The sequence below is a fragment of the Ovis canadensis genome, chromosome 3, assembly GCF_042477335.2.
Source record: "Ovis canadensis isolate MfBH-ARS-UI-01 breed Bighorn chromosome 3, ARS-UI_OviCan_v2, whole genome shotgun sequence".
In the NCBI taxonomy this organism is placed as follows: Eukaryota; Metazoa; Chordata; class Mammalia; order Artiodactyla; family Bovidae; genus Ovis; species Ovis canadensis.
This window is the reverse complement of record NC_091247.1, coordinates 222,568,274-222,595,234: the sequence shown is the minus strand read 5'-3', so window position 1 is coordinate 222,595,234 and position 26,961 is coordinate 222,568,274. Positions and strand designations below refer to the sequence as shown.

General features: G+C 57.8%; 1 protein-coding gene across 4 annotated transcripts in view; it reads right to left on the bottom strand.

The window, feature by feature from the left end:
- The window catches only part of MGAT3 (beta-1,4-mannosyl-glycoprotein 4-beta-N-acetylglucosaminyltransferase), a 39,308-nt gene that overhangs the window by 11,242 nt on the left and 1,105 nt on the right, over nt 1–26,961 (bottom strand). Inside the window, exon 1 of one of the 4 annotated variants that reach the window (XM_069586037.1) lies at nt 19,466–19,604. The exons of 2 other annotated variants lie outside the window; for them this stretch is intronic. The gene's annotated coding sequence lies outside the window, so the exon portion shown is untranslated. Of the gene's footprint in view, nt 1–10,029; nt 10,129–19,465; nt 19,605–26,961 lie in introns of those variants that run through there. One more of the 4 variants, XM_069586038.1, reaches the window with a different exon arrangement.

Here is a 26,961-nt window from a genome sequence, read left to right as displayed (position 1 = left end):
CAACTGGAGCCTGGTCAGAACCTGAGTTCTGATGGGAGATGGGCTGGGAAACAGTGCCCGGCTTCCCTGGGCTCCACTGGGGCTCTGCAGAAAGGAGGGAAGAATTATGAGACTCTCTGGAAGCCTCCGTAAAAGACCCCCAGGCGCGCACACACACACGTACTCTCTGTAGGTTGCACCAGCCTCCCCAAAAGACCCCCCGCCACACACACACTCACTCACTCACTCACTCTGTAGGTTTGCACCAGCCTCAGAGCCCTGGGTCTCCTGCAGGAAGGTGATGGGAGTGGACTGGTGCTTCCTGACAGTCAGATCAGCCACAGGAAGCTGACCCAGACCCAGGATGCTGGCAGGACCAGCCCGCCCTGGGCCTCCTCTTTCTGTACTGACTCTCAGCCATGGCCATGCTCGGAAGGTTCCAGCTGGGCAGACTGTCTTTCTACCCTGCCTCTTCCTGCTCCTCCCTCCTTCTTGTGACCTCTTCACCCGGCCTCTGCTTGATAAGCTTATGAGGTGAGAGAAGGAAGATGAGCCCAAAGCCCACAACCTAGTCACGGCCTTGGGGTCTGGGCTCAGGCTGCATCCAGTGGAGGCTGCCAGCCAGAGAAAAGACAGGTGCTCCCTGGAGGCCACGGGCTGTGACTCGTGTGCTCGTCAGGCGGGCGGCAGCCTCCTGGGTATGGGTGCACCCTGACAGCTGTCACCTGGCGACCAGGCTCCTGTGGCGCTCTCCATGGTCCTGAGCTCACATGCGCTGACCAGGGTCCTAGCTCGGCCCTTAGCCGGCCTCACCCTAGCCCCTGCCAGCCTCTGCTGTGGTCTTGCAGCTTCTGTCCTAACGGCCATGTCCCCTGTTCACCACCCTCTGGCCCCCTTCCCCGTCTTGCCTTGCAACACCTTGCTGACAGCTGTGATCCCTGGTGTCCTCAGCTTGCGAGCAGCCACAGGGCACCCAACTCCTCTGGCTGACAGAAGGGGCCAGCAGCGAACAGGTCTGACACCTAGGAGGTGCTCAGGGCACTCTTGGAATATCCATGGGGGAAATCTCGGAGGTTGCACAGCCCACCCTATCTCCACTCCTAGCAGGAATCTACACCCCCAACCCAAGAGTACCTTCAAATGGACTCTCACCAGCTCCCATGTGCTTCAGCAGGCATCTTGACGGAGCCAAAGTCTGCCTTGCACCCCATCCAAGTTCTGCTCTATAGTACCCAAGGGCTCTGCCTAGCTCCGTGTGCCAGGCTTTGCTCCCGGCCAGCTTTGTTAAATGACTGGGCCAATTTGGGAGGTGGGGGGGCTCCTTACTGCTGACTGGTACCCATCACCTCAGTGCATTCTCAGTGACTTATCTGGCTTTCAGAACCAAACCTCTTGCCCCATGCCAGTGCCCCTCCCGAGTGCCCATCTGGCCTCTGCTTGTCCAATTCTGAGTACCGCCCATTCCGGGCCATTTGGGCTGCTAGAAATTCTTCTATTGGCCTTAATCAGCTTCCCTGGAGCTTCTGCCACCACTTCCGGGTTCTTCCTTGCGGCTCAGCAGAGGAAACCAGTGTCTTAGGGACCAGAAGACAGCAACCACCTCCCACTGAGTCTGGAACTAAATAAAGGTCTTTCCGATGTGAGGTTCCCCAATTCCACATAGAGAAGAGATGGGCCGAGGAGGTGGCTACAGAACATGACGGATCCCAGAGCTCCGGCAAGGTAGGAGAGACAGCTGACGCTGAGTCATCTCTCCTTGTTTTATTCATTCCTTTGGTTCATATCCATCAGGCCGGCTCCACAAGAAACAAGCCTAGACCTGGGGTCACTCAACAGCCAGCGCATGACCCAGGCTGCTGGTGAACGTTTACCAAGAACCTGCTATGAGCCAGGCGCTGCCGATCCGAGGGCTGGAGAAAAAATCAGGGGCAGATGCCTGGGGCAGAGCCTGAAGGAAGGTTCGTGTGTCTCCATTTCGCAAATGAGGAAATATGGGGCTTCGAGAAGTTAAGCTACTCACTCCGCCACCCAGGGCTTACGGGAATGAAGACGAGATGGAAAACTGAGGCTCCCCAAGCACCCTGCACTTGCCAACAGGTAGACCTGGAGTGGAGCTGCAGATTTGGCAGTCCTGCCCCGGGCTGGACAAGAATGGCTGAGGGTGGGTGTGGTGTACCCTCAGTCCCCAGGAATTCTGCTCCCCTGGCATCCCCTGGAGAGAGGGAATCGGCTCAAAGGAAGGACTCCATCTGCCCAGGTGACCGGAATGTCCTGGCAAAACCTGTTTACCGGGGGGGTGGGGGTGGGACACAGCTACCACTCTCCGCATCCACAGATAAGGGACCCGAGCGGCCAGGCAGAGCCCCACCGGGAGCCAGTTCTTGGACCAGCCAGATGGGGCACTGAGGCCACTTCCCTGGGCACTTCCCGCTTTCTCTGCTGGCTCGGCTCTGGGGGGCCAGCCTGGACTAAGAACTACGGAATGACTGGTGGCTCAGATGGTGAAGAATCTGCCTGCAATGCGGGAGACCAGGGTTCCATCCCTGGGTCGAGAAGATCCCCTGGAGAAGGGAATGGCTACCGACTCCAGTATTCTTGCCTGGAGAATCCTATGGACAGAGGATTCCATGGGGTTGCAAAGAGTCAAACACATCTGAGCGACTAACACTAACTGCTAAGAACTAGGTGACTGAAGGAGAGAGCTGGAGGAGGCACGGTGCTCTGAGGGGAGCCCAGACATGCCAGGACCAAGATGAGGCTGAAGGCAGGGCCTGGGGAAGGTCTGGGAAGGTGGGAGAGCAGGAGCAGAGCCGTCAGGGACCAGCCGGTGCCCGTGGTCTCTGCCAGGCGGGGACACAGGCTGATCCAAGCCGGGGGGCTGGGTGGGGGGTGACTAGGCCTGGATCTGCACAGAGGCCTCCTGAGACAGCGTCCAGACCCTGCAGCCAGATGGCAGGGCTTCGCCACTTCCCTGGCCTCAGCTTCCTCACCAGTGAAATGGGGTGATGATGTGGCCGTCATGCGGCAGTGGTGAGGGGTCTGCGTGTCTGAAGTACCTGGACCAGGAGGTATGTGTGAGACAACAGCTGGTGAGGGGTACGTGGGGAGCGTCTGTCGCGGGAGGAGGGAGACCACTGAGGCCTCTGGGGTGGCAGAGGGGACTCTGGGGTGGCCCTGGGGATGAGGAGAGGGGCTGGACACAGACACCTACAAACAAGCCACAGAAAGGGCTCTGTGGGCACTGAGAACAGGTGATCCCAGAGCAAGGCGCCCCCAAGGTGCCCCAGCCCTGACCCTAACTGCCCCACCCTGGGGCAGTCCCGTCTCCTCCAACCCTGCTTTGGGTGCGTCACCCTTGGCGGCGACAGGCCTTGTCCCCTGCCTTGCCCACCTCTGTCCCCACACTGCTCTCTTAAGTCCGGTGGGCCTGCGCTCCCCACAGCCAGCCCGGGGCCCAGACAGACAGACGTTCAGCGAGTGTTTGGGGCAAGCCAGAGCAAAAAGCTTTGGCCAGGACTCTGGCCACCGGATGCAAAGAGCCGACCATTGGGAAAGACCCCAATGCCGGGAAACATTGAGAGGTGAGGTGGCAGGGGATGAGATGGTTTGATGGCATCACTAACTCCAGGGACATGAGTTTGAGCATGTTCTGGGAGATTGTGAAGGACAGGGAAGCCTGGCACGCTGCAGTCCGTGGGGTCACAAAGAGTCAGACAGGACTGAACAACTGAATGGCAACGCCAGAAGAGAGAGGCGTGCTAGGCTGGGATATCAGGCCCAAGGACCCGGCTGCGTCTGTGCCCTTCAGCAACACCGCACAGCCGCTGGGGGGCGGGGCACAGGAGCAGGGCAGAGGGAAGGCACCCGGGGGCTGAGAGCGGGCCTTGGGAGATGTACGGACCACCGTCAGGCCACTGGTGCTTCTGCCTGCCCTGGGGTGGGTGAGAGCTGGGGGTACAGTAGGGAGCCAGGTGGGGGGAGGAGGTCCTCATAGAGCTCAGTCCAGCGGAGGGACAGAGGGCAAACGAGAAAACCGACCAACGGAGGGTGCCAGGTGTCAGGGAGGGCCTCCCAAGGAGAGGACCCTTCAGCGGAGACCCAAGATCGAAAAGGAGCCACCGTGCAGCGTGGGGACAGCAGCGTGGGGCCAAGGGCTCAGAAGCCAACGTGTCGGGAAGCCTAGTGCAGGGGCAGCAAAGCAGGAGCCTCGAGCCTGGGGAGGGGTGAGGGGCCCCGAGGGGTGGCACAGACACTCCCCACACTTCGGGGGTGGCTAGGGCAGGAGCCTGGGCTCCGCATCCTGGTCAGCACCCTCTGGGATCAGCAGTCCCAAGGCAGCTGTGCAAAACTTTCAGCCTAAAATAGAACCAGAGGAGGGCTTCGCGGGCTTAAGTGGTTAAGACTCCGTGCTCCCAAGGCAGGAGTCACGGGTTCGATCCCTAGTCGGGGAATTAAGATCCTGCATGCCATGTGGCCAAAACTAAATAAATAAAGTAGAACCAGAGGAGATACAAAGTAGAGTTTCTCACACATGTACCCTCAGGGAGACCAAACTTAAGGACGAGGAGACCTGACTTCCTATAAACGCTGGATTTATAGAAAACTGATAATGTTGATCAGAGGTAGCCTCCCATCAACCTTGGGAAGTTCTGCCAGAAACCACCCAGCTGGGAGGAAGTGGAGCCCATACACCACGTCCGCGACTCCTCACTCAGGATTTCCAGGACAAAGGCTAGGAGGCCACATTGAGCCTGACCCGGGGAGGGGCCTCTGGCAGGAGCCCGTGGGCCTGAGTCTGTGGGTCACAGTCCTCCCTGGCTCTGGCATGTGCCCGGACCAGCCACCAGAGCCCCGTGCCCAGGACAGCTGCACCCTCCCAAACCCCCATGGCTGGCAGCTTCCCTTCCCTTCCCTTCCCCCTGTAACGATGTGAGTCCTCCCACCCCACCATGAGATACTCTGCAAGGTTGGCCTGTGTTGACTTCAAACTGTATTTCAGGGACTTCCCTGGTGGTCCAGTGGCTAAGACTCTGCACTTCCAACGCAGGGGACCCGGGTTCGATCGCTAACCAGGGAACCAGATCTCACATGTCGCAACTAAGAGTTTGCATGTCGCAACTAAAGATCCCTCGTGCCTCAACTAAGACTTAGCACAGCGAAATAATAAATAAAAATTAAAAAAAAAAAAACACACGTTTCACAAAACTCAGGGTTCCCTGAGAAAGGCTGAGGGAGCCCCAGGGCCCTTTCCCAGCCCCTCATCCAACTCCAATGGGAACAGATCACCCTGAACAGGGTCCCACCTTGCTGTCTCCAGTAGCTTGAAGGGGGTCTGGTGCTCCAAAAAGTTGGGGAAACTCTGAGGCCAGGCCTGGACTTCAGGAGCTCTGGGGGCCTGAAACCTCCCAGAGGACCTGACTCTTGCTGCCCCCTGCCCCCACGCTCTCTCTCATCAGTTTTTATCCCCAGCTTCCCCATTATCTTCTCCCTGGCCCTAATGGCCCGGATTCAGACAGTAAGGGTGCCACACAACTGCGCCCCTGCTGGGCGTTTCCATTTGCTTGCTGTTTGCCAGTTGGGCCTGACCACATGGCCTGGGGACCCCCGGACTCCTGTGCCACAGCCATCGCCACCAGCCTGTTGGCAATATGGGCAGAAGCGGGCCCACCTGAGGCCTCTCCCAGAACCACCCCCTGGCAGGGGCACTAAGTACTTTTGTTACAATCTGATCCTTTCATTGGCTGCCAGTGCCATCACAGGTGAGGAAGGAGGCTCAGGGTCAGAGTGCCCAGCCTGACCCACCCTCTAAGCGGCGGCAGAGTGTCCGACCTAGACCCTGGGGCTTCCCACTCCCCGCCACCACCCCCTAAACTTGCTCTCTGCCTGGCCCCTCCCTAGAGACCCCAGGCCCACCCTCCCCTCACCCAATCCGGTACCTGCCTCGGACCCCGGGGTGGCAAGCCACAGGTGAGGCAGCGTCCTGTCCCAGCTGCTGCAAGGCGCTGCCCGACCCAGTCCCCGGCCCACACGGCAGGACAGCAGCTGCTTCCTTCCTCCCTGAGGGCGGTTCCCCACCCCCCAGGCCGAGCGCAGGCCGCAGGTAGGTGGCTACCTGATGAGCCGGCCTGGGCCTGGCCTGGCGCCAGCTCTGCCCTTCACAGGGCCTGGCTTCCTGGCTCCACCTCCTCCCACTTGTCCGGGCCTCAGTCTCCTCATCTCAGTTCAGTTCAGTTCAGTTCAGTCGCTCAGTCATGTCCGACTCTTTGCGACCCCATGAATCGCAGCACACCAGGCCTCCCTGTCCATCACCAACTCCTAGAGCCTGTTCAAACTCTTGTCCATCGCATAGGTGATGCCATCCAGCCATCTCATCCTCTGTCGTCCCCTCCTCCTCCTGCCCCCAATCCCTCCCAGCATCAGAGTCTTTTCAATGAGTCAACTCTTCGCATGAGGTGGCCAAAGTACTGGAGTTTCAGCTTTAGCATCATTCCTTCCAAAGAAATCCCAGGGCTGATCTCCTTCAGAATGGACTGGTTGGATCTTCTTGCAGTCCAAGGGACTCTCAAGAGTCTTCTCCAACATCACAGTTCAAAAGCATCAATTCTTCGGCGCTCAGCTTTCTTCACAGTCCAACTCTCACATCCATACATGACCACTGGAAAAACCATAGCCTTGACTAGACAGACCTTTGTTGGCAAAGTAATGTCTCTGCTTTTCAAAATGCTATCTAGGTTGGTCATAACTTTCCTTCTAAGGAGTAAGCATCTTTTCATTTCATGGCTGCAATCACCATCTGCAGTGATTTTGGAGCCCAAAAAAATAAAGTCTGACACTGTTTCCACTGTGTCCCCATCTATTTCCCATCAAGTAATGGGACCAGATGCCATGATCTTCGTTTTCTGAATGTTGAGCTTTAAGCCAACTTTTTCACTCTCCTCTTTCACTTTCATCAAGAGGCTTTTTAGTTCCTCTTCACTTTCTGCCATAAGGGTGGTATTGATATTTCTCCCGGCAATCTTGATTCCAGCTTGTGTTTCTTTCAGCCCAGTGTTTCTCATGATGTACTCTGCATATACGTCAAATAAGCAGGGTGACAATATACAGCCTTGACGTACTCCTTTTCCCATTTGGAACCAGTCTGTTGTTCCATGTCCAGTTCTAACTGTTGCTTCCTGACCTGCATACAGGTTTCTCAAGAGGCAGGTCAAAGGTGGTCTGGTATTCCCATCTCTTTCAGAATTTTCCACAGTTGATTGTGATCCACACAGTCAAAGGCTTTGGCATAGTCAATAAAGCAGAAATAGATGTTTTTCTGGAACTCTCTTGCTTTTTCCATGATGCAGCGGATGTTGGCAATTTGATCTCTGGTTCCTCTGCCTTTTCTAAAACCAGCTTGAACATCTGGAAGTTCATAGTTCACGTATTGCTCACATCTTTATCAGTTCGCTTCAGTCACTCAGTCGTGTCCGACTCTTTGCGACCCCATGGACTGCAGCATGCCAAGCCTCCCTGTCCATCACCAACTCCCGGAGTTTACCCATATCTTTATGGAGCCCACCAAAGCCAGTGGGGAGGAGACTTCCCCAGAGACCCCTGCATCTCGGGCCTGCAGCTCTCGGCCCACCTCCCAGCCACTCATCCTTCCAGACCCAAACGACCCACTCTGGCCCAGCAGGACAAGAGGGTGGCCAGAGCAGATGGCCCTGCCCTGCCTCAGTGTCCATGTCTGTGGAACAGAGATTAGGCTCACAGCGAGGAGAAGCAAGGCCGGTCAGGCTGGGGCTGAGCACCTTCTGCATCTATGAGAGAGAGAGGCAACTCATTTCTAGGCCCAGCACAGTAGGAGATGCCCCCAGCCCCATCTCTCAGGAGGTGGGGCAGGGCACTGCAATTCGGGCAGCAGCTGCCCGGGATCCAGAATCCAGAGGCACTGTTCTCAAATCCTGCCCCCATGCCTTTGCACTCCTGTGCGATCCTGGGCAGGTCACTTAATATCCCTGAAACTCAGAGTCCCCCATCTGCAATGTGGGACCGCCCTAGCCCCTCACCCCAGGAGGATTAAACAGGATAACACCTAAAGAGAGAGACCAGTCCGCCGAGCTTCCAGGCTGGGGTCAATGCCTGCTTTCCACATGCCCTCCGTGTGCCTGGATGGCCTGGCAGGGATGCTGGTAGGCCAGTTGGCACTTCCCTCCAAAAGGCCCCTCCTCCTCTTCCTCCTCACTGGTCTCCCTCTTGCCTGTATCTTTTTCCGTCTTGAATTTTTTTTTTTTTTTGCCACCTCCAGGCAAGTGGGATCTTAGTTTCCTAGCCAGGGATTGAACCCATGCCCCGCTGCAGTGAAAGCGTAGAGTCCTAACCACTTGAAATTCTCGATTTTTGAACCAAGGGCCCTACATTTTCCTTTGGCATTGAGCCCCACCAGTTCTGTCACTGCAAAGGCCCCATTGGGCCACATCCCCCTGCTCTGAACCCTCATCACACTCAGAATAAAATCCCAACTCCTTTCTGTACCCACAGGCCCTGGCCATCTGGTCCCTGCATCTTTGCTGACCTCATGTCCCTCGTCCACGTGACTCCAGCCACAGTCCCTGCCTCCCGTCCCTTCCACACCCCAGGCTCACCTGTCTCACAGTCCTCACCCTGGCTGTTCCCTCCACCTGGAATGCCCTTCCCTCGGATCTCCACATGCCAGCTGCTGCTCAGAGGGGCCTTCCTGACCAACCAGCTAAAGCCAGCTAAAGCAGCGGTCCCCTCCCCGTCATGGGCTCCACACTCCACTGCGGAAGCGATCCGTCTCCTTGTTTACGTGTTAGTGGTCGGTCTCCCCCACCCACACCCTGCTCACTTGGAATGTCAACAGCAGGAGAGCAGGGTCACCATGGGCCACAGTCGCCGGTCCCTGCTGCCCCCCACTCCCTAAGGGAAAGCCCACCCCGGAGCAGGAGCTCCACAAACAGCTGCTGAGTGAGCACAGAACCCGGATGGGAAGTGATGCTAGACTCCACTCCTAGCAGGATGCTCTCCGCTGCGCTGAGAAAGCCCCCTGCCCCCTCCCCGCTGAGATAGCCCCCTGCCCCCTCCCCGCTGAGATCAGTGCCATCCTTCCCAGGCAGGCAGCCCCGGCAGCGCCAGCCCCTCCCGCTCAGGCTCGCCCATCCTCCAGGGACAATGTACAAAGGGCCACTTCAGCTCCATCTCCAGCCCAGAAGGCCTGAGAGTGGGGGAAGGGAGGGGAGGGGAGGGGAGGGGAGGGGAGGGGAGGGGAGGGGAGGGGAGGGGAGGGTCCGCCCCACCCCTTCTCTGTCCTCACGGTGCTTTCTCTTGCTCAGGCTGGGTGGGCAAGAGTCAAGCTGCAGCTGGAGGAACTTTGTCCCAGGCGTTGCACCCTGGGAGGTCGGGGTGGGAGAGTGCCTGTGCTGGGGGGGCGGGGGGGCGAGAGGGTGCCCATGCCCAGGGTGGTGGGGGTGCGGAGGCACAGGACGGAGGCAGAGGTTGGTCCCCGTGTTCCTAGGCAGTGGGAGTGGAAGGCCTCCCACGGGCACCTCCCCACGTGTACGGGGGGTGGGGGGTGGGGCAGGGTGCACGTGTGCAAGCAGGAGGCCAGAGCACCGGCTGGGCTGAGGGACACAGACGGGCAGGCTCCACGGGATCCCGGATGGGCCGCAGGGAGGGCAGGCACCTGGGCTTTACAGTAAATTCCCATCATGCCTGCCTGCCACCCTCAGCCGCAAGACAGGGAGCAAAGAACTCGCTCCAACGGTTGTTCTAACAATCTGAGCCGATGACCCGTGACCTGAGCCTGGCACCCAGGACAGGGGGACAACTGCGGCCGTTACCAACTTGCCTCCTTCTGCGCCCCGCCAGTGACGTGAGCTGCCACCCGGGAGCCCATGCCAGGACCCCAGGAGCCACCCTAAAGCCTCCCTCTCGCTGACCCTACACGCCCGTCACCAAGGCGGGTCTATTCCGAGTGCCCTGAAACCTCTCAAGCCCCGCCCTTCGCCCTGTGCCCTGTTCCCCGCTGGCTGTGCCACTGCCAGTGCTCACCTGGACAACAGCTGTGGCCTTCCTAAGGGGGGCCCCAGCTAGGTGCCCTGGAGCCAGGCAGAAGCCACATCTGACGCTGCCCCTTCCAGCCTGGCCCTCAGGATAAAGTCCAGATCTCTCAGGAGGCTCCAAGTTTCTGTGTAATCTTACACTCCCCGGCCCCACGCCGAGCTCAGAGGGTTCAGCTGAACTGGACTTGACTTCCTCCAGGCCTCTCTGACCCTGGCCTGTGGACAGAGCCGAGCCGTCTCAACCCTGGCCTGCCCAACCCCCCAATACCCCGGGGTCCCCAGCTTCAGCCCAGCACCTGATAGAGAGGCTTGGAGAATGAATGAATGAAAGACCCCGCCCCCAAATCCACATACTACTTTTCAGTGAGTGCCGCTGGGCTCTCAGGCCTGGTCCGGGGCTTGGCAAGGTGGCTGCAAGTCCTAGCTCTGTCTGCCATGTGACCTCGGGCTCAGGACGCCCCAGTGAAGGGGCTCGTCTGCACGCATCCTAAGGGTCCCTTCCAATGAGCTGGTAGTAAAGAGAGACACAGGGCACAACTCCATCCTCAGGGAGCTCGGAGCAAAGTGATGCCTGATGGCCGCGAGGAGGGACAGGAAGGTGGAAAGTGAAGCAACCGCTTCGAGCAGGTTAGGATCCTCCCCACCATGGCTCACCACTGTGTGTTCAGTGCCCAGATCCAGGCCTGGCACACAGTAGGTGCTCAAGCAGCTGCTGCTGAGGGAGGAAACGGGCTTGAGCCTGGCTCTGCTACCCCAAGCTCTGCGACCCCAAGCAAAACTCCCACTCTCTCCAGGCTTGTCTGCGGCGTGAAAGGGAGGCTGGTAACGCCGCCTGCAGGCTCCCAGGAGGGTTTGGGGGCTGCACCTGGCCCAAAGGCAGCGGCTCCTGCCACCCGGGAACCTGAGCAGCATAATTAACCTCCTGCTGGGTGCAGTCCTGAGCAGGTACACAGCTGGTTGGCTCTGCAGCTCTGGGCAGAGGTGAGCCTCCTCAAGGCTGAACAATGAGCCTTTTCTCTTTTCCCTCCTTGATTTTTCACTGTCCGACCCGGCCTGCAAGGACCTACAGCATCCCTGGGTCAGGACCTGACTGTCCCCACCAGGCGCTCTCCATGAGCCCTCACCACTGGAGGGGATATCACACAGGGCTGCCGGCACTGGGCCCCTGCTCCTTAATTTCACGGGTGCTACCAATCTGGTCTCACCGGTAATGACTTAGTCCTTCCCGCCTGCTGGATCCACAGAGCATTCTGGAACAGGCCGGCAGGCGCTCAGATTTCCCACTGATCAGAGGACAGGAGACAAAAGATGAAATAGTAGAGACAGAACCGTCAGCACAGGTGAGAAGGGGCCAGGGGGCTGGGGTCCAGGCCCCAGCAATTCAGCTAACCTCCCGGGAGACCCTGGGCACCAGCAGCAGCGTCCCCTTCCCAGGCGGTGCGCTTCGTCCTAGCCCATCTGCTCAAGCCCACTTCACAGACGGGGAAACCGAGGCCTAGAGAGGGGACGTGCCTCATCCAAGGAGGCCGTGGGAAGGGACTGGCTCAGCGGAGACCACACACATGCCCACTGCTGCTCCCCAAGGCAAGGGCCGCCCCATCCTCTCTGGACCTCAGTTTCCCACTGACCCCTGGGGGCGCAGACATGACCTTCCAGCTTGACCCGCATCAGCACTCCACGTTCCAACAGGCCAAGTTCTAGGTTTGCTGCTTAATGTTCCCTCTCCAAGTACTATCTTCCAGTTTCTCTGGTCTGAATTTGGCAGGGGGAGGTTTCTACTTTCCGGGTGCTGTGTTCTGGGTTCTAGTTCCAAGGATCGCCTCTCATAGAAAGTTCTATAGCTGGAGGGACTTTCCCGGGTGGTACAGTGGATAAGAACCCACCTGCCAACACAGGGGACAAGGGTTCGATCCCCGGTCCAGGAAGATTCCACAGGCCATGGAGCAGCCAAGCCCGTGCGGCACAGCTACTGAACCTGAGTGCTGCAACTCTGAAGCCAGCGCGCCCAGAGGCCGTGCTCCGCAACAGGAAGCCCATGCGCCCCGACTAGAGAACACCCCTGCAGCAACGAAGACCGGTGCAGCCAAAAATAAATAAATAAACTAATTTAAACAACAAAAAAGGAGAAAGTTCTGCAGCCCAGGCTCTCCAGCCAACACACTCCCTCTTCAGGGCACCGTGCCCTCCTCCTAGCACCAGCGGCGGCACTCACAGCCCAGGGCTCCGTGGTCCTAGAGCAGCAAAACCAGCAAGGAGGGCCCGCTCGGGCTCCCAGGGATGGGATCGCAGAGCACACCCACAGCCCCGGCAGGAGTGCCCCTCCCCACCCCTCTCCTTGTCACCCCAGGATGCCATCTTGACCACCCCCCATGCCTGCTGGCCCCCCTTCCCCACCAGCCTGCTCTATAATGGCCCCACGAGACAGGCACTTCACAAGGACAGGGACCTTGGGGCACTCAGCTTCTGGGTCATGGCTTGGCACCTCCTTGTGGGCACTGAATAAACGCTTGCTGAATGAATTAGCTAGGCGTGTTCGGGACTGGCAGGATTACACATGGGCACAGCCTAAGGGACATGCATTCGTATGATGGAGGTGCTCCTGCTGTGTGTGTGCTAGGTAACTCGCAAAAAAAAAAAAAAAAAGCACAAAATCACAGACATGATCACACCCTGCCCTGGCACATAGCCCAGCCCCCGGTACAGAGAAGACACCCAGTGATCAAGTACTAAGTGGATGAACGAGTGCTCTGTACCAAGGACAGAGGGGGCCGTGGTGGAGACAGAGATCAAGTCCCCAGCTGATCGGGGCTCAGCTGTCATTAGGAAGCCCGTGACCACAGGTGAGAACTTGACTATGGCTCAGGACTGCCGGAAATGCGCTCAGAGACAGGGTCAGTCAGGAAGACAGCCAATCCACTGGGCACAGGGGTTGGGGGGGCAGTAATGTCAACAGCCCTAGGGGCGCCTCTGGTTGGAAGAGGCAGAGGTGGCTTCCTCGGTGAATGGCAACACCTGGGTGGAGGTGGCTGGCTTTCCAGATGAAGAGTCCAGCACAGTAATGGCCCCAAGGCAGGAACGTGGGGTGCACAGGGGAAGAGGTGCAGAGGCCGGACTGGGGCCACAGGAAGGAGGTCGGAGGTGTGGACAGAATTCTCGGGGCGCGGCATCCCAGTACCCCCTGGCCTGGACTCTCACTGACCCAGTTTCCAGGGATGAGGGAGAGGAAAGCTGTGTGCCCCGGTGCACCTGTGCTGGGGGATGTCCCTGGGGCCGGGCAACTCCCACCCTGAGACCCCACAGCCAGCCTCCCTGGAGGCTACTCATGAGCAGGGACCCCAGAATCCAACAAATGGGGAGCTGGCTGTTCTCACGGCCCCTTTTCTTCTCTTAGAACCTAACTTCATCTTCTGGTTCTAAAGGTTTCTCATACATTCTGGGAAATCTGGACATCACAGCGAAAGAGACAGGATGATACCACTCATCAACCTGCCACCCCTGGCCTAACATTGCAGCCTAAGTTCTTGTAGACTTTTTCCTGAGCTTCCTGCCAGGTTGGGGCAACACGCAGTTTTCCTGAGGAGCACTGTCTCCAAGCCAGAGGACCCGAGGGCAGGCCTGAGCCCTGGGGACTCTGCTCTCCTGGCCTCCTTCTCATCCACCCCCCGACCAGGACCCCACTGAGAAACACTCCAACGTGGGAGAGGAATGGGGGCGGGGCACAAACCCACAGTCCTGGGCCTCCTACAGATTGCAAAGCTCTGGGTCAGTGCCAAGCGCCCCAGGACTCAACATCCCCTCTGTGAAATGGGTGGCCTCAGTCTGGCCCCCTCTCTAGGCTGAGGTGACTGTCACCTGGCTGGACTGCGCTTCACAGTTGCTTCCAGGAGCCGTGCCAGGAGGCCCCTTGACCCTTCCTGTAACCCCCTCCCTTTGCCACTTGGACACAACAAACAGCAGAGCAAGCCCCATGGCTGGCCCTGGAGACCTCCTCCCCAGTCCCCCGACCACTGGCACCCTCCCCTCCAACCAGGCCCTCGACAGACCTCCCTGCACAAGGCTCTCCTCCCAGGCAGACAGACAGGAATGTGGGGTAGTACCAACGCCGCATGGCTTCCTGGAAGAGTCTTACAGGACAGATGAGTCAGGAGAGGAGAGGAAGGGCACTTGCAGACAGAGGGACAGCACCAGGACAGGCCGCAGGGGGAGCCGGCCCCAGCGCTGCTTGTCTGGGTCGGGGGGAGAGCTGGTGCAGCGGCCCTGAGGTGCTGAAATCACGCCATAAAGCACCAGCGTCTCCTTCCCATTCACGCCATAAACATGAACTGTGACACACGCAGTCCCAGGTGATGGTCGGGAAGGCGCCTTCTCCACCTTTCACCTAAGCCGGCTAATCTGCCTTGTTTCCGGAAGTGGCCCTCACCCTCCATTCTCAAAATCACCATTCAGCAAACACTCAAATACTGCTCAAGTGCCTCCTCGTGTGAGGCAAGGTGCCAGCCCCCCAGAGAGTGCCCGTGTGCCCAGCTCAGGAACCAGTGCCCTCACTTAATGGGCAGCTTCCCCCCGGTCCTTCTTCCCCAGTCACCTCAATTCACCCAGACCGCGTGCCAGGCCCCCAGTAAAAGAGGAGGGTGGCCACAAGGGGCTTGTCCAAAGTGGTAAGCAAGCTCTGGGGGGTCCACAGTCAGCCTGGGATCTGATCCCTGGAGGAGGTGGTGGCAGCAGGTGCTGAGATAAAAGCAATGGGCTTGGGAAGGGAGGGATGGGAGGGGTGGGACAGTGTGGTTGTTGCAGAGCTGGGGGAGCAGAGAGAACACAGGAAGCAGCTGAGTCACAGAGGCTGAAGGGGTCTCGTAAGGCAGCATGGAATTCGTGGGGCCAAGCAGTGGTTCCTGGAGTCCACAGGCCTCAGAATCTCCAGGGGATTCGAAACTATAGATTTCCAACCCTCTCTCCCAGGATGGGATTCTGACTCGGTGGGGCGGAGAGGGGAGCCCGGAAAATCCATACTAACCCCCTGCTGCCCAGGCAAGGCTGAGCAGGCCTTCCTGAAGCAGGGTCCCAGGCCTATGAGAAGGAAGCAGGCAGCCCCAGGGCTCTCTGGAGGGCGGGGTGGGGGGAGGCGGCACTCCAAGGCATATGAGCCGCAGACAGCAGTCATCTCTGGGTAATGGAAGGGTCTGGACAAGCAGCCCCATCCTACAGGCTGGGGACCTACAGGCTGGATATAATGGATCCCAGCCCTGCCACTTCCCGGCCTTGGGTCCCCAGCCCCTTCGCATTGCCAAATGGGATAATAATAGTACCTACCTCGTGGGAAGTTAGGAGGTGTCTCTGAGATAATGCAGACAAAGTGCTTTGGCCCAGCGCCCAGCACATAGTAAGTGCTCGATAAATAGCTGCAAATTATTATGACTGCAAAGTTCTTCATCGCGGGTCTCTGGCATCCAGACTCTCAGAGATGGCCTCTGGCCACCCTCCCTCACTCAGACCTCAGACCTCCGGGCCTGCTCCTTCTGGGAAATTCCTGGCCTGCCTAGAGGGGTAGCCAGAGGCCGGGCCCTCAGGAGACCCCAGCATCAGCACAGACTCCTACCTCCTGTCCTGGCCTTCACCCCGCACCCCACCCCACCCCACCCCCGGGATTCCCACTTCAGTGGGAACCAAAGTCTTAGCCAAATAAGCTCTAAACTCATAAGACAACAAAGTAATTAGGTGTGTGAATGATTCCTATTGTTCCGATTTTACTTTTATAGAAAAGATGAAAAGAAGTGAGCCAACAGGAGAATTTCAGCAATGCAAGGAAAAGTATTCCCTGTTAACTTTCTGGATTATAAGCAAGGTCTTGGGCCCCTTGTCAGCCTATTCTAGACCATGCGAGGGTGGTCCACTACTCTTCCACCCCCACCAGGCCTCCTTCTAGCCCTTGGGAAGTTCTCACCCTTTCCTGAAGCCTCTTTCCCTTTCTGGGAAATGGGGACAAGCAAGGTCCCTGTGACCATTCTGCTGCAAGTGAGGCTGCCCACTGGAGCCTCAGTGTCCTTGGTCAGGGAGGGAGGAGGAGGTGGAAGGAAGAGCAGGGATGTTCCCCTGGCTGAGAATCACTCATTCACTCATTCACTCATTCATTCGTGCTCCTGTAGGTCCACGGGGCTAAACACACAATAACAAACACGCTGGCATCACACGGAGGCTTCTGGTGAGAGCCAGAGTGCCAGGGGACAGAAGGCGGAACAGACATTCGGGTGGTGAGAACGGCATAGGCAAAGGAATAGAATCTGAGGTTTGGGGCCTGTGGGACCACATCTCAGAGCTCTGTTTGGCTAAAGCATGGGGTCCAGCTGGGCCATTCTACGCTAAGGCCCAGGCCAAGGTCAAGGGGAGCCCCTGGGAGGAGAGGGGTTAGAGAGGAGAGAGGCAGGCTCAGAGGTGTGGAGGGAAGGAGACAGCCGCCGTTCCCTCTCCCCTCCTCCCTGTGGATGCTTACTCAGGGCAGTCTCTCGCCCCACCCTCCGCCTACCCAGCGCTCTCCAACAAGCCCTCCGCAGCTCCAGAATCAGGTGGCCGCTTCCCAAGTCTATCTGACCAACAGCTCCCAGGGACTTTCCTCCTTGTTCTACTGTTTATTAACCACCTACTGAATGCCTGGGTGCTGTACCGGCTCCCATTGTGAGACTGTTAAATGGTTGGCAGCTTGAAATCAGTCCTGCTGGGAAGATTTACACCACGGAAACTGGCCACCACTGCTCATCGGCGAACCAGCAGACCACTGCCCCCCCTGCCCAAGAAATGGGTACAGAGAGGCAGGACCCAGCCCATGGGGACTCACAGACAGAGGGGAAGACAACAAGAAAGTGAACCACACATCGACTGTGGCAGGCTGGGCGAATAGGGAGACTCATTCTGGAAGGGGGGCAGCGAACGCCCACTGGAAACTGAATGGAGCTCTTCAAAGAGCAATACTGTGCATCTCCCCACATTAGAGACAAGGAAACTGAGGCACAGGGAGAGTCACTAGCCTACTGTCACGAAATAAGAAGCGACAGGGTCGGAATCTGAACCTGGGCCACTGGATCTGAAATTCTTGCACTTTCTGCACTTGACTGCCTCATGGCACAATTATTGAGACTGCTCCCTACCTGCCAGCAGCCAGCACAGAGCTAGGCAGACCATGGGTATCTGTGCCCACGTGCCCGGGGGTATCTGCTGCCCAACTCAATTTGAATCTCTGGCGGGCAAGGCCTGTATCCTCTCCACCAGGCTGCCCAGCAAAGTGCCCCTCACAGGAGGACATCATGCTGTTGGCCAGAATATCTGAAGAAACTTCTGGAAGGGAGCCCTAGTCCCATGTGGTAGATGAGAGAGCTGGCTGGGAAGGGGTGTCCTGCGCTGTGCGGCAGCATAGGGAACAAAAATTGGCCTTGGGGAGCAGAGCAGAGTCCCCTGCTCGACACAGCCGGGGGCCAGAAGGTGGTGGGTGTCTACACAGGCAAGAGGAGGCTGTCCATGCAGACCACCCTGCCCGGGTCACTCTTCACTGCTACTTTTGTCTCCTCTGAGAAGGAGGACAGGGACACTCAGCTTCCCCAAGCCTCAGTTTCCTCCTGGTCACAACCAGCCCTCACAGGATCCTCACCATGAAGTGGACATGGCCTGCCAGCCGGTATCAGCGTCCCTGTTACACAGGTCAAAATACCCATGGAGCCGCCGGCCGTTTCCTCGGTGCTTCTCAGGTGCTGGGCGTACCTGTACACGTAGATGCAGCATGCCATGCAGTCCTTGCCACAGCTTAGGGAAGGGATCTCCCCATTTGTCAGACATGGCAACTGAGGTTCAGAAGGCTGTCCAGCCGAGGTGGTCCGGCTATCTCAGTGAAAGTGATCAGCGATGTGGATCAAGCAGCCCTGACCACATCAAGGGCGCTAGGCAGACCCACAGCAAGGGGTCAGCCGGGCCAGCCGGTGCCATCCCAGCCGGTCTCCTTGCTGTCCTCATGCCAGCTCCCTGGGGTGGCCCACCACCTCGCCTCCACCTGGCCTTCCTTTTCCTCCAGCTTCAGCTCCCCTCTCTTCAGTGGCTTCTCCTGTCAGCCCCCAGCAGGGCTTTGGCTGTCCCCCATCTCCAGCTCTTGCATGCACTCAGCACATCTTGGAGCCTTGCCTTATCCATCCCTCCGCCCAGAATACCCTTCCCACTTTCTCTCCCAAGCAAACCCTTCTAGCTTCCTTTTATGTCTTCCAGCAAGTTCCCTCTCCTCCGGGGGCAGCAGGGGTGGGGGCGATGCTGGGGGCCCCTTTTTCAAACTTTCCCAGGACCCTGTGTCTATCTCTTCAGCTGGCAGGAATATTGATAACTCCGCAGAATGGTCAGCTCCTGCCGGTGGGGCTTTGGGGGAAGTGGGGTGGGGTGGGGGGAGGAACTTGTCTTGCTCTTCCTTCCATCCCCAGGCTTGGCCCATTGCCTGGATTTTTAGTAACTGCCCGGGAGGTGACACAAGTCTTCCCCATCGAGGCAGATCTGAGCTGGTGGCCCAGGAGTGGAGTGCTATGTGAACCCAGAGCGAGCCGGGCTGGGGGACCAGAGAGCTCACTGGGGCAGTGGTCCTGCCCACTTCTAGGAAGTCTCCTGGAGCCTAGAGAGTCACCCGACCTCAGGTCACTAGGGCTGGCTGAGACCCATCTCTGCCCCTCTGGCACTCCAGCTCAGGCACAGACCCCCCTCCCCAATACAACCCAGGTGCAGTCCCCTCCCCACCCCCAGTTCCAGAACTCACTATTTGCAGATATTTATAGCACCCTCCCCCAGCCAGGTTCCCTCCCCCGCCCTGGGCAGTGCGGTGGAAAGAGCGGGAGCACCCCCACCAGAGAGGGTTGGGGTTCTTTCTCCACCTCCCTCGGTCTGATCCCGGCCTCCGCACCCGCCCAGCACCCCGACAGCGCCAGGGCCTCGGCCGCGGCCGCGCCGCAGCCCGGGGTCGGGGGGTAGGGGAAGGCGGGAGCCGAGGCCTCCCACCCCCAGCCTCGCGGCGCGCGGGAGGTTTGTCGGGGGCGCGGTGCACAAAGCCTAGCTCAAAACCCGCGCCTCGGGGACGCCCCCTGCCCAGGCCGGGGGTCGGGGAAGTGGGGGGGTCGAGGGAATGAGGCTTTGCCCTCCCGGGCCACAAAAAGCTCAGCTGAGCAGCCAGGTTGGGGGAGGGGGTGCCAGAGCTGAGTAGCCGCCCCAGCATCCGCCCCCAATCTCGGCCCCCACCCAGACCCCCAAGCCTAGTGCTCCCGCCCCCGCCCCAAAGGTCACGCTCGGGGAGGGGGGCCGTAGGAGCTGTGACGGGGGCGGGGGGCGCAGCGAGCGCGGAGGAGGCGCAGGGCCGGGAGTGCCGGGATGCGGGGGCTGCGACGCGGGCCCCCAGGACGCCAGGGTCAACTCACCCATCGCCCGCCGGGTCTCAGCAGCGGCGGCAGCAGCAGCGGCGGCGGCGGCTCCGCGGCCCCCGGGGCCCCCGGCGGGGAGATGCTGGCGTTCGCCGCAACCTCTCGCCCCATCCCGGGCTCCGGCGGCGGCGGCTGCGGCGGGCGCCCGGCATCGCAGGCAGCGCGGCCCCGGCCCGGCCCCGATCCCCGCCCCGCCGCCCCCGCCCCCACCTCCAACCCGTCCCACGGGCCCGGCGCGGCCGCCTGTCTGCACCCGGGGGCCGCGGCGGGGACCCGGCGAGCGGACCCCGGCGGGGGAGGGCCCCACGGGAGGCAGGCGGGGGGTGCGGAGGCGAGGCCCGAGCGCGGCGCGCAGAGGGGCAGCTCCCGCCGGGCTCGGGCGGCTCCGGCCCCCGCCCCGCCCCCACCAGCGCCCCCTTCCCTCCGCCGCCAGCCGGGCTCCGCTCGCCGCGCGGGGCCGGGGACGCCTAGGACCGCAGTCTCAGGCCGCCGCTGCTCTGCGCCTCCCGCGTGTGCGATCAAATGTGTGTGTGTGTGTGACTGTGTGTGTGTCCGTGCGCGCGCGCGCGCGCGCGCGCGTGCCTGGGAGCGCGCGATCCTGCCTGTGACCGTGCGTGCGCCGACCCACGGCCCGGTGCGTCCTGTGCGGTTGTGTGTGTGTGTATGAGATGAGAGGCGCAGCGGGTCAGAGCGTGTGCGTGTCTGGCATGTGCATGCATCTGCGTGTCCGACTCTGTTGCGCGTGGATGCATGTGTCTGTTTTGACGTATGTATGGGTCTGGGTGACCTGCGGCGTGTACCCGAGTCTGTTCCTGTGTGTACACGGGCGTGGATCCCAGCCGCTGTGCCTGCGTGTACCTGGATAGTGTTTGTGTGCACACATCTGTGACTATGCAGAGAGGCCTCTGGGTCTTGTGTTGTGTGCGCGCCTGGTCGGCTGAGATGATGTGTATACGCTGCTGTGACCGTGTGCAAAGGGCCAGGTATTGTGGTGTGTGTATCGCTGCGGGCCTGTGACCGCTTCTACACATGTCTGTGTGTTTGTGAAGATCGCCGATGTACACTGGCCTGTGGGCCTTGGGCCTTGGCCCGCCTGTATCCTTCTGACCCCCTCCATCCAGGCATATGACCAATGCAATTCTGTGCTCCCTCTATTCCAGGCCTGGCCCACTGACACCTGGTGGAGACCTTTGCTCCCCACCCCTAATCCGCCCCCCTCCGCGGGCACTCAAAGCCCAACGGTCCTGCCCACCTCCTGCGTCTCCTCTTCTGCTGCACAACCAGCCGCGGTTCTCCAAGCGCCCACCATTTCACACCTTGTCTCATGCTTTTGCACTGGGCTCGAGGCTGCCTCCGCGTCCTTCCCGCCATTTTAGGGCTGTGGGCTTCCGGCTTCCGCTCATGTGAGCCCCTCTAGCAATCACTTCCGCCTATGTGTGTAAGCGGGTCCGGGTATGCGTGTAAGCGGGTCCGGGTATGCAGCAGCCTCGCTGTGGACCAGTGGCGAAGGCACCGGGAGGGCAGTGAGCTGCCTCCCAGCTAGGCGCCCACAAGGTTCTCAAGAGCAGCCTTTGGAGCCTTTGGAGAGGGCCTTTAGAGTCCTCTCCTGCTTTTGTTCTTCCTGGTTCAGGTGCTCCTCGCCCATCTTTGTCTATTCTTGCTAAGCAGCCAGTCAATCTTCTCCAACATTTACTTGAGCAGGACACTCTCCTCCTTGAACACCTGATGGCTCCCACTTGCTTTCAGCTTAAGCTCAGTTCTTGGGCAGAAAAGGAGGCCTTCGTGACCTAGACCCTCTGCTATTTATCTCTGCTGGTTAGTTCCGTCTAAGCCCAAAATGAGCAAACTATTGTCTGCAAGGGCGAGATAGTAAATATTTTAGGCTTTGTTGCTCATAGGGTCTCTGTCTCAACTACTCTACTCTGCCATTAAGGCATAAAATCAACCATAGATATTGTATACAGAAATGAGTATGACTGTGTTCTAAGAAACCTTTATTTAGGGACACTCAAGGTAAACCATTATTCTTTTGATTTTTTACTCCAACCACTTGGAAATGTAAAAACCATTCCTAGCTGGCACTACTCTTAAAAAAAAAAAAAAAGAAACTTTAGTCAATCAGTCTTGTCCAACTCTTTATGTCCCGGTGGACTGTAACCGGGCTCCTCTGTCCTTCGGATTTCCCAGGCAAGAATAGTGGAGTGGGTCACCATGCCCTCCTCCAGGGGATCTTCTGACCCAGAGATCAAACGCAAGTCTCCTGTGTCTCCTGCACTGCAGGCGGATTCTTTACCTGCTGAGGCATCAGGGAAGCCATACTATGCCTTATGTATCATCTCCATGACTCACCTGCTTCAGTTACTCTGTCACTAGCCCTTCCCCTGGACCCCAACTATTCTACCCTGAAAATATGTCTTGAGACTTCTCTGTTAGTTCATTGGCTAATACTCTGTGTTCCGAATGCAGGGAACCGAGGTTCGATTCCAGGTCAGGGAACTAGATTCCACATTTCACAAATGAGTTCTCATGCTGCAAGCGAAGATCCCACATGCTGCAACTAAGACCAGGTCAAATAAATAAAGTGCATTGCAACAAGTGACAACTAAGTAATCTAAAAAAAAGATGTCAGCCTCCGCTTCTCCCCGACTTGCCTTGCTAGCAGACACTCCTCCCTTGTTGCTCAACCCCTACAGAATCCTCACTACTGTTCACACACACTCACCTCCACCTTGCCGTAGCCATCACTCCACCTCTGCCTGGGGATTCCTGCCATCTGGAAAGGACCCTCTCAGAGACACTTTTCCTTGCCTGGCCATGTTCCGCAGGAGAATCTTCTCCCACAGACCTCCTGCAACACTGTGGACGTCCCTCGGCCCAAAAGAGAAGCTCTGTTGCAGGTCTGACTCCCCTAGCGAACTTGTCCAGAAACCTGGATGCTGGCCCAGCACCAAGCTGGGCACAAAATATCACATCCCTCGCTTTTCACAGCTCCCAGCAAAGGGGAGGAGGTAAAGTGACGTGCCCTGGGCTCAAGTTCAGGTTTATGGGGCTTTCTCAGTTTTCACTCTCTTTGCCAGGATGCTCCTGGTGGGTGGTCCACAGCCGTCATGTGTCGCTTAATGTGTGCTCTTTCTGCCCCTGACAAGCGCTGGTGCCCCGCAAGACCACGAGCCCCACAATTCCAAATCAAGGCCTGAGCCGCAAATATGCCTTTTGTCCTTTGAAATCATTTGATTGATTTGGGTGGGTAGAGAATAATTTCACACAGTGCAAATCTGAAAATTACTGAAGGGTGGCCAGTGGAAAGGAAGCTTCCTAGTCCCAGCCCAGGCCTCCCAGATCCCCTCTATGTAAGGATTTTACCCTTGTGACACTTTTTTTTTTTTTTTGATGCAGCTCATTTGATGTGAAGCCATTTTGCTGTGACCTAAAAACTAATTCATCACACTTGTAGCTTGACTCCTTTTTGTTTTTTTTTTTTAACGATGTGCAAAATAGATGTGGTCGTCTATCACTGAGCCCCCAGGCCCTCCCCGTGGGGCTGAGTGAGAGATAAGGGTGTGGGCAGGTCGCTACATGTTGGTAACTGGGTTCAGAAGCCAGAGACATCTGGCTTCAGTCTGAGTTTTTGTGTCAATGACTTAAACCTCAGTTTCCTCATCTGTAAAATGGGAATAAGGAAGTTTCCTTCATAAGGCCACTCAAAGGGGCTTCCCTGATGTCTCAGTGGTAAAGAATCTGCCTGCCAATGCAGGAGACACAGGTTCAATCCCTGGTGCAGGAAGATTCCCACATGCTGTGGAGCAGCTAAGCCCACGGACCACAACTACTGTTCCTGTGCTCTAGAACCTGGGAGCCAGAACCACCAAAGCGTGATCCGAAACAAGACATGCCACCACAATGAGAAGCCCGCACAACCCAGAGTAGCCCCGGCTTGCCACAGTTAGAGAAAGCCCACATGCAGCAACGAAAACCAAGCACAACCAAAACTAAAAAATAGTTTTTAAAAAAGATCACGCATGCTGCAATGAATATCAAAGATCCCACATGCTGCAACTAAGACCTAGTGCAGCCAAATAAATAAATAAAAGAGACCTGGGCTCTAATCAGCTTCTCTACCTGTTATACTCATGTCGCTGCACTAAGTCTCCATTTCCTCATCCAGAAAATGGGAATGATCGCTGCCCAGTCATCACACTGATATCAGTGGAACCAGGACAGTTCCATCCTCTCCCTCCCACTTGCTTACTTCCTCTCCTGTCTCCACACCATCCAAGGGGGTGTGGGAGAGGCAGAGGCTTGGGAAGTGCTCCTCCCTCCCCACCCTTCCCGTGGGGCCAGGCCACCTGACAAGGAGGCTGTGGGAGCCTCGGGCTGAGAGAGGTCCAGGTACAAGATTATCTACCCCAAGAAAGGTGTCGCCTTACAGATCTGCTGTCCCCTTTCACCTGGGGCCTGTTTGGCTCTGGGAACAATTGCTAGGTCTGTTATCCCTTTTGGCAGCTGCTGCCTGACCGGTGGGAGCCATACTCCCCACCTCCTTCACTTGGCCCTAGGTCTCCAGGTGAGAAGTCCCCTGAGCCGTGATGAGGCCCGAACACCTGCCTTGCCAAGGCTCCTCAGGGGCCAGGAGCCTTGTGATGCCACAGGCAGTGTGAGCTGGCTCAAAGCTATGGCTTAGGGAATCCCCTGGCTGTCCGGTGGTTGGGACTGAGCCTGCAAGCCTCACAGTGGTGCAGCCAAAGAAAAAAGAAGCTTCAGCTTATTCATCTGTGTAATGGGCATGAGGTGGCTGCCTGAGAGCCTGTGGGTTGGCAGCAGCAGCAGGATGTTAGTCCCCTTCCTTCCTCATCACCTGCCACATGAAGTCACCAGACTGGCTCTCCTGCCCTCCCCTACATGCACCCCATTCATTCATTCATTCATTACTGAGCTCATCTCCCAAGCACACAGCAAGCAGCTCTCTGAAATGCTTGCAGTTTCTCCAGCCTTCCTTGTCTCTGCGCCTTGACATATAATAGTCCTGCCCAGAGAGCTTTTCTGAAAAAACTCCTACTCGTCCTTCAAGACCCAACCCACGTAACCCCTAACAGAGGCCTTGCTCATGTCTGATTTGGAGAGTTTCCACCTCAAGGCCTCTGGTGCTACCAGACTCTGCCTGCAATGCCCTCCCCAGCCTCATCTCTAAGTATTTATTCCACCCATCCAGTCCTCCAGGGTGAGGTTGCACATGCCTCCTCTCTGTGGAATCTTCTCTGACTTCCCCTTCCTGAAGTTCACCTTCATGGCCCACTACTTGTGTCCAGGGCCCTCTTAGGCCCCTCAGCACTTCCTGTCTGATATTCTGACCTCCATGACTGGCCTCCTGGTGAGCTCTTTCTTTTTGTTTGTTTGTTTGTTTTTAACTTTATTTTAATTTACAATACTGTATTGGTTTTGCCATACATTGACATGAATCCACCACGGGTGTACATGCGTTCCCAAACATGAACCCCCCCTCCCACCTCCCTCCCCATAACATCTCTCTGGGTCATCACCGTGCATCCTGGTGAGCTCTTAAGGCATAAAAATGAGATGGGTCACCCTGCTCAGTACAGGGGGACAGAGAGCCCCAAGGCAGGGCGTCTAGTCTTGTCTGGGCCAAATGCTGCTGGTCAGACCCTCTTTGCCTGGGTGACTTTGGATAAGTCCCCTTTCTCTCTGCAAACCTCAGTTTCCATACTTGTCAAGCGGAGGGGATAGATTGGACAGGAGTCCATTACCTGGGAGGTCAGGGGGTCCAGGAACCTCCTAACATTTCCTGTGGCATGGTGTGTGTTTGTGAGTGTGCACATACGTGGGTAAACATGGTGTGAGTATACCCGTGTGAGGATGTGGTTTTGTGCTTGTGCGTGTGAATGTGTATGAGCGCATGTGGCCTGTGGGCGTGTGCATGCACACCTGTGTGCTTTTGTGGAAGTGGGCCCATGGGTGTTACTGAGTCCTCAAAGGATTGGGGACCAGCTGAGGGGTTCCTGGGCTCCCCTGGCCCTTCAGAGGCCCCTCCCCCAATTCTCCCATGCTCTTCCCACAGCAGAGGGTCCTGTGGGCTCCCCAGTCCTCTCCTCCTATGAATAGAGATTTCCAAGCCGCTGCTATGTGCCAGGCTCTCACCTGCATTCCTTTTTGTTTTAAATAGCTGTTGTTGCTCTATTTATTTTTGGCTGCTCCTAGATCCCCGACCAGGGATCGACCCTGTGCACCCCCGAAGTGAAAGCGCAGCGTCTAAACCACGAGACCACCAAGGAAGTCCTTCACTGGCATGCTTGCCATAGCTTTGCCCCTGGTGTGTCTGCTCCACCCTATAGGGCAGTCAGTGTGTTTCTAGAAAGCAACAAGGCAGATCCGCTGCTCAAATCCTGCGGTGGCTCCCATCTCACCCAGCATGAGGCCAGAGTCCTTCAGGAGCCACAAGGGCCCGCCTGCTGCCCCCCGCCCCATCCCCTCCATGCTCCGTGAGCGCATCTGCCTCCTTGGGGTGGGCTGTTCTCTCCTCCGGAGTTCTCTCCTCCGGATGCTCTTCCCCAGATACCACATGGCTCCTCCTCCCAGTCTCGGTGCAGACTCAGGGCTCCCCAAGCACCCTGTTTAGGTGCAGGCTTCCTGATCACTCTGCCTTCTCTTCTTTTTTCTTAGAACTTTTCACCTTCACCATACTAGGTAATTTCCTGTGTCCTGTCCTTTTGCTTGTCTCCCCCACTAGACATAACCCTTAGCAGCGCAGTGATATTTGTCCTGACCCAGCTATTGGTTCTTCAGTACCCACAAGCCTGGCACACAGCAGCGGCTTGGTAATCTCTGTTCATAGGAAGGAAGCCTCCCTCCTGCCCCCCACCGTGTGTGTTTGAGGGTCACCCCTGAAATTCCCAGGTGGCGCCATTAGTAAAGAACGTGCCTACAAAGCAGGAGACACAGAGACATGGGTTTGATCCCTGGGTGGGGAAGATCCCCTGGGGAGGAAATGACAACCCACTCCAGTATTCTTGCCTGGAAAATGCTATGGACAGAGGAGCCTGGAGGGCTACAGTCCACGGGGTCAGAAAAGAGTAGGACACGACTGAGCACGCGTGCACACGTCATCTGCAAATGTATTTTGTGTGGGGCTTGAAGACTGCTGGGAGCCCAGAGAGAGAAGTGCCACCCTTCCGGGTAAGGGAAGACCTCTGGACTGGAAGACTCCCCACACTGGGGCCAAGGCTGCTGTGTGGTTGTAAACCAACACGACCCAGCAGCCCAGTCACGTCTTGTGCCATGAACCGCACACTTAGCTGGACCCTGGCAACCTCGCCTAGAAACTCGGGAGCCCGTTCCCTCTCCACCACGTTTGCCTTCCCTGGAGGCCCCCAAGCCTTGCACACTGGATCCCCCATCGAGGAAACTGATTGACAGAGCCCCCCAACCCGACAGCTGAGAGCAGAGCCAGGACGCAAGCCCAGGGGCAAGGCTCCAGTGAC